Raw genomic sequence first — 6674 nt, forward strand, 5'->3', positions numbered from 1 at the left:
CCCTCATTAGGATGGCTTATTCTAGTGTGGACAGCCTACAGTCTGCTCCCTAAACCCCGGCTTCTTTAGAGATAAACCTCTTGGTAAAAAACTAAAAATGTTCCCAATGAAACTAATTTCTGGCCTTGGACATTAGTGTGTGAACCTGGGTCAGTCACTTAACCCTACCTGCCTCTGTTTCCTTATCTGTAAAACGATCTGGAGAAAGAAATGGCAAATCCCTCCAGACTCCTTGGCAAGAAACTCCGAAATGGGGTCATGAAGAGTCAGACAAGATTGAAACAACTGAACAACAAGGCTTCTTGGAGCATCACATGTTTATCTTTTGTTTTTGAAAAAGACCAGTGAAATCATGGATTAATGTCTTGACTTGCTTGTGAATTGAATTTAAGTGAGGCAGAGTTACACACAGTCCTTAGCCTCACCCTTCCAGAGTCATTGAAGTCCAGCGGCAAGACAAAAGTCAGGATGACTGGGATGCAGTAGATGATGATGGAGTCTTTTGTGTCTGACCAAGGCTCCACAGTGTCTGCCTCAGCCACCTTCATGGCTGTTGAAACAAATTGTCCTCATCTTCCCATTCTATCAAGGAAGTCTTCATGGGCTTGGGGCAGACATCCCTCTAACTCAACAGTGAGTTTGTCACCTCTCAGTTACCCTCAGCCTGGGTTAGACTGCTGCAGGGTTTTACCAGTGTGGCTGCTGGGCATGCGAGAGCTTAGAGCCACAAGTCAGAGTGGAATGACAGGTGGTTAGCATTCCTGAAAAGGGCTCAGCAGGCCATCACAAAAGATGCTAGTCCCCCACAGACAAACATGGACACATGGAGAAAGACCCATGGATTCAGCTTCCTAGGGGCCACACTGCCTGACCTGTGGTTTCATGTGTTCTCTTGTTCTATACCCAATCAAAATATTTGGCTCCAAAGTTCTATAACAGCTAATTCAGGTTTCAAGGAATCCCATGCAACACTTCTATCTTTTATACATTGCCTAGAGGCAACCTGACAGCAAGAGATGAGCTGTTTATTAGGTCAACTAGCAAAATCCAGTGCTTTCCTGATTTGACAGCTCAACTATCCCAAAACCTTTTGGAGGATTTCCATTGCTTATCAAATAACCAGGGAGATGCTAGTCCTCCCTGAACACCCATCCATCCTGTACACAGCCTACTGAAAGAAGTGTTGGCTCTGCTATGTACTCTGGCCTAGATCAATTCTGTTAACATCTCGGGGCCCTGTTTGTCTCATCTATAGAAATGAAAGAGCAGGAGAATCCTCCCTTGAGTTCTTTTCTGGCTTTAAATCCTTATTATTACTCAAGTCCTCCCCACCCATGATTTTGTCAAATCAATAATTTCATCAGACTAATCAGCAGATCAGTCTAACAAGGTGGTTCACTGGAGAGAATGCCAGACCTGGAATCAGGAATCTTCTTACTGAGTTCATATCAGATACTTAATAGCTATGTAATTGGTCAAGTCACTTAACCTCAACTGCCTCAGTTTCCACATCTATAAAATAAGCTAGAGAAGAAAATGGCAAACCACTCCAATATCTTTGCCAAGAAAATCCCAAATGGGGGGGAGGGGGCAGCTGGGTGGCTCTGGATTGAGAGCCAGGCCTAGAGATGGGAGGTTCAAGGTTCAAATCTGGCCTCTTCCAGCTTCCCAGCTGTGTGATCCTGGGCAAGTCACTTAACCCCCATTGCCTAGCCCATATCACTCTTCTGCCTTGGAACCAATACACAGTATTGATTCCAAGATGGAAGGTAAGGGTTTAAAAAAAAAAAGGAAAGAAAACCCCAAATTGGGTCATGAAATGTTATTAAAAAATGATTGGATAATAGATTTATCAGGCACTATGCAAAGTACTCAAGGATATAAAGAAAGTCAAAAAAATCTTGAGCTCCCAGAGGACAAGAACCTCAGTCTTTCAAAGAAAGGCTCTCTACCCAATATAGCATACTGCCACTCAAGTGGGCTTTGTCACATCAGAAAGTGGACAGAGCAAGATACCTTCCCTGCCCACTTGACTGCCATGAGCATATTGATGATCTGAGAGGAGGGAAAGGGGAATGTATTTGACTATAAGTGACACTAGATAAATGTACTAGAGCAGAGATCACTATGATAAACACCCCTGAACTCTGGCCAGTGGCCAATTTTTATTGCATAACTCCAATACAAGAATATTGCAATATTTTGAGGTGTGATCTAATAGAAGTTTCTCGTAAAAATGACAGACTAGTTTGATGTTGGCTATTTCAGATTTCCTAGTCCATTTCTTTTTTTTTTTTAAACCCTTACCTTCCGTCTTGGAGTCAATACTGTGTATTGGCTCCAAGGCAGAAGAGTGGTAAGGGCTAGGCAATGGGGGTCAAGTGACTTGCCCAGGGTCACACAGCTGGGAAGTGTCTGAGGCCAGATTTGAACCTAGGACCTCCCGTCTCTAGGGCTAACTCTCTGAGCTATCCAGCTGCCCCCTCTAGTCCATTTCTAATAAGAATATCCCCAGAAAAGTGAAGAAAAACAACCTGAAGAGAAAAGGCTACTAATAAGGAAAACAATATTGTGGTTATTACATCTTTGTGGTACTTTGGAGGAGTAATCCTTTAATCCTTTTTAAAGGGATTAAAAATTGATATTAAGATCCTTCTAAGATGTGAAGGAATTAGAGGACAGAATGAATAGTTTGGGGCTGTCACTAAAATGTTGGCATGAAAATTTTTCTTCAAAAATGTTTTAGCATTTATAAAGTACCTACTATGTGCTTGTCACAATGTCAAGTACTCTTTTCAAATATCTTTGGTCATCACAATCCTGGGAAGTAGGTACTATATTTTTTTTTAAGGTATTTGTAATAGTAATGAAGTTACATTTTAATGTGCTGAGCTTAAATCATTAAATGTTTGGAAGTAAGGAGAAGCAATTATTGTTTTTAAAAGTTCATGAATTTCTCAGTTATGTTGAAAGCCTGAAAATAAGATCACCAATCTGTGTTTACTCCAAGTAAAAGTAAAGAATTTTTTCTTTTCATTTTTTCTTTTTAGTGAGAGGAGGAATATTTTCTCAAATATTAAAAAAGCAGGAAGTTTAGAAGCTAACCATACACATTAATTAGCATGCCTCCACCTCTTCCCCCCCCCCAAAAAAAAACAACCAAACTAAAACAAAACTCTAGGCCTTTAGGAAATTTTGGTTGCCTTTCTTTTCTAATTTTACTTACTAACAAAAAAAAATGGGAAATTTCATCAAAGAAAATCTCAACAATGAAAACATATCAGAACCAAATTTTGAGATTCAGTTAAATACTGTCTTTAAACCCCTTTGTTAATAGCACATAAGCTAAAAAATAAAAATTAGAAGAGCAACAAGTTTGAAAAAAGGAAACTCCAAATATCAAAGGAGAATTTCAAAGTTGAAAGAAAAAACCATCAACTGATAAAACTATCAAATTCCTTTGCCTAATTACAAACAAAGCTGAAAGCTTAGGGGAAAATGAGTGAATCTTTATAAATACATGAAATGAACAGGTTAAATGAACAAGAAAGAGAATTTAACCCAATTTCAGAGAAGAAAATCCAGAAATCCATAAAAGAACCTGAAATGAAGTATATGTAGAGAGTGGTGGAGAGAAAACATGGGAACCAATAGGCCAAGAAAGCTTTACAAATGAATTATATTAAGCTTTCAAAGAGCAATTTCAGTATTTTTGTTGCAAAAATAGAAAAGGCTGCTTTATGATGCAGATAAAATTTTCATACCTTAACAAGGGAAAGGAAACCAAGTATCAACATACTTAATGAACATTAAACCCCAAAATATTAAAGTATTAGCAAAGAAGCTACAACAATATATTGAAAACATAAAGCATGCCCTAGGTAAATTTATACCAGGAACTAATGATCAATACAATATAATAGCTACAAGCATATTAATAACAAAAGTAATTTTTAAAGACCATGTAATATTATTCGGTGCTGAAAAGGCTATTGATCTTTTTTTAAAAGCATCTATTTCTGTAATTAAAAAAAACACCAAAAAGCAGAGGAATAAAAATGTACATTTCTTCACATGGTTGTTATCTTAAAAACAGAGCTAGCATTCTATGTAATAAAGGTTAAAAATCTTATGAGACCTGGGAGAAATGCAAGGATGCCTATTTTCATCACTATTACTTGAAATAGTTCTGGAAATTAGCAATAGCATTGAGACAAACAGAAACTAACACAAAGAGGGAAAAAATAATTATTTGAGGGGGCAGCTGGGTAGCACAGTGGATTGAGAACCAGTCCTAGAGACGGGAGGTCCTAGGTTCAAATCTGGCCTCAGACACTTCCCAGCTGTGTGACCCTTGACAAATCACTTGACCCCCATTGCCTAGCCCTTACCATTCTTCTGCCTTGGAGCTAATACACAGTATTGACTCCAAGACGGAAGGTAAGGGTTTAAAAAAAAATTATTATTATTATTTGAAACAATAACCTTAGTAATGTTACATTTTATAAAATAATTCTACATAAATCATCAGAATTTCTATATTTTGCCAACAATCAACTAAGAGGCAGAAATTCCACTAAAATTAATGATAGAATATATAAAATATTTGTGAGTTTATAAAAACAGGAAATGTACACTTTACAAATATAGGCTTAAATGATTGGAAAAGTATTCATTGCCTTGACATAGGTTGTACCAAAATAATTACTTATTCAATACTATATGAATCAATATACCAAATGATTATTTTATAGATTTAAAAGAAAAAAGAAATTCTTCTTCAGGAGCAAAATATCCAGAATCTCCAAGGAAATAATGGGGCAGAAAATTAAGGAAAGGACCCACCAGTATCAGCTATTAAACGACAAATTATGGTTGAAAAAATAGAGGAAATGAGGTTGAATTTAGAGCTGTTTTATTTACATTTCTCTAATTTCTTGTGCTATGGATCATTTTTCATATGGTTGCTGATGGTTTGTATTTCTTTCTGTAAGAATTTTCTGTTCATAGACTTTTACAATGTTTCTACTGGTGAATTTCTTTTGTTTTTAGAGATTTGAATCAGTTCTTCAACCTTGGATGAGTGTAACTGTTTCAACTACTGGTACAGATTAGAAACATATAAAAGCAAATTTAATATAGTAGCATAACTAACTAACTAAAGGATTAGAAACATAGTATATAGAAGCAAATGAACATAGTAGCATAAACAACTAACTAAAAGAGGATTCACAGGAAGAAACTGCTGGGAAAACTGAAAGACAGCCTAACAAAAATTCAGTTTAGATAAATTTCTTATGCCCTGTACCAATATACACTCCAAATGGATACATGACTTAGACATAAAAGACTGCATTTTATAAACAATTTAGAGGAACAAGAAAATAAATTTACCTTTTGAAAATAGTGGAAAAGTTTGTGACCAAAGAACAGAGAGCATCACAGAAGATAAACAATTTTGATTTCATAAAACAGAAAAGGTTTTATATAAACAAAATCATTAAAGCTAAAATTGCAAAGGAAACATTTTTAAACACCAACAAAATAATGTAACATTAATTTATCACTTTAAGCTTTATAAAGTGCTTTACAAAAATGATCTCATTTGCTATATACAATAACTTTATGTGGTAGGTAAGTAAATTATCATGCTTATTTTATAGATAAAGAAACTGAGGTTGAGAGAGATTTAATATTTTGCCTGTGGTTTAGTTGCATCCAATAATTGATAAAGCAGGTCTTAGTGGTTTCTCTCTTCTTAAGAGTCATTTTTTTTAGATCAACACCTCACACCCTACACCAAGATAAACTCAGAATGGTTGAATGACTTGAACATAAAGAAGGAAACTATAAGAAAATTAGGCGAACACAGAATTGCATACATGTCAGACCTTTGGGAAGGGAAAGACTTCAAAACCAAGCAAGAATTAGAAAGAGTTACAAAATGTAAAATAAACAATTTTGACTACATCAAATTAAAAAGCTTTTGTACAAACAAAACCAATGTAACTAAAATCAGAAGGGTAGCAACAAATTGGGAAACAATCTTCATAAAAACCTCTGACAAAGGTTTAATTACTCAAATTTACAAAGAACTAAATCAATTGTACAAAAAATCAAGCCATTCTCCAATTGATAAATGGGCAAGGGACATGAACAGGCAGTTCTCAGCCAAAGAAATCAAAACTCTTAATAAGCACATGAAAAAGTGCTCTACATCTCTTATAATCAGAGAGATGCAAATCAAAACAACTCTGAGGTATCACCTCACACCTAGCAGATTGGCTAACATGACAGCTATGGAAAGTAATGAATGCTGGAGGGGATGCGGCAAAGTGGGGACATTAATTCATTGCTGGTGGAGTTGTGAATTGGTCCAACCATTCTGGAGGGCAATTTGGAACTATGCCCAAAGGGTGATAAAAGACTGTCTGCCCTTTGACCCAGCTATAGCACTGCTGGGTTTGTACCCCAAAGAGATAATGGGCAAAAAGACTTGTACAAGAATATTCATAGCTGCACTCTTTGTGGTGGCCAAAAATTGGAAAATGAGGGGATGCCCTTCAATTGGGGAATGGCTGAACAAATTGTGGTATATGTTGGTGATGGAATACTATTGTGCTAAAAGGAATAATAAAGTGGAGGAGTTCCATGGAGACTGGAACAACCTCCAG

Source organism: Monodelphis domestica, chromosome 2 (assembly GCF_027887165.1).
Source record: "Monodelphis domestica isolate mMonDom1 chromosome 2, mMonDom1.pri, whole genome shotgun sequence".
Classification (NCBI taxonomy): Eukaryota; Metazoa; Chordata; class Mammalia; order Didelphimorphia; family Didelphidae; genus Monodelphis; species Monodelphis domestica.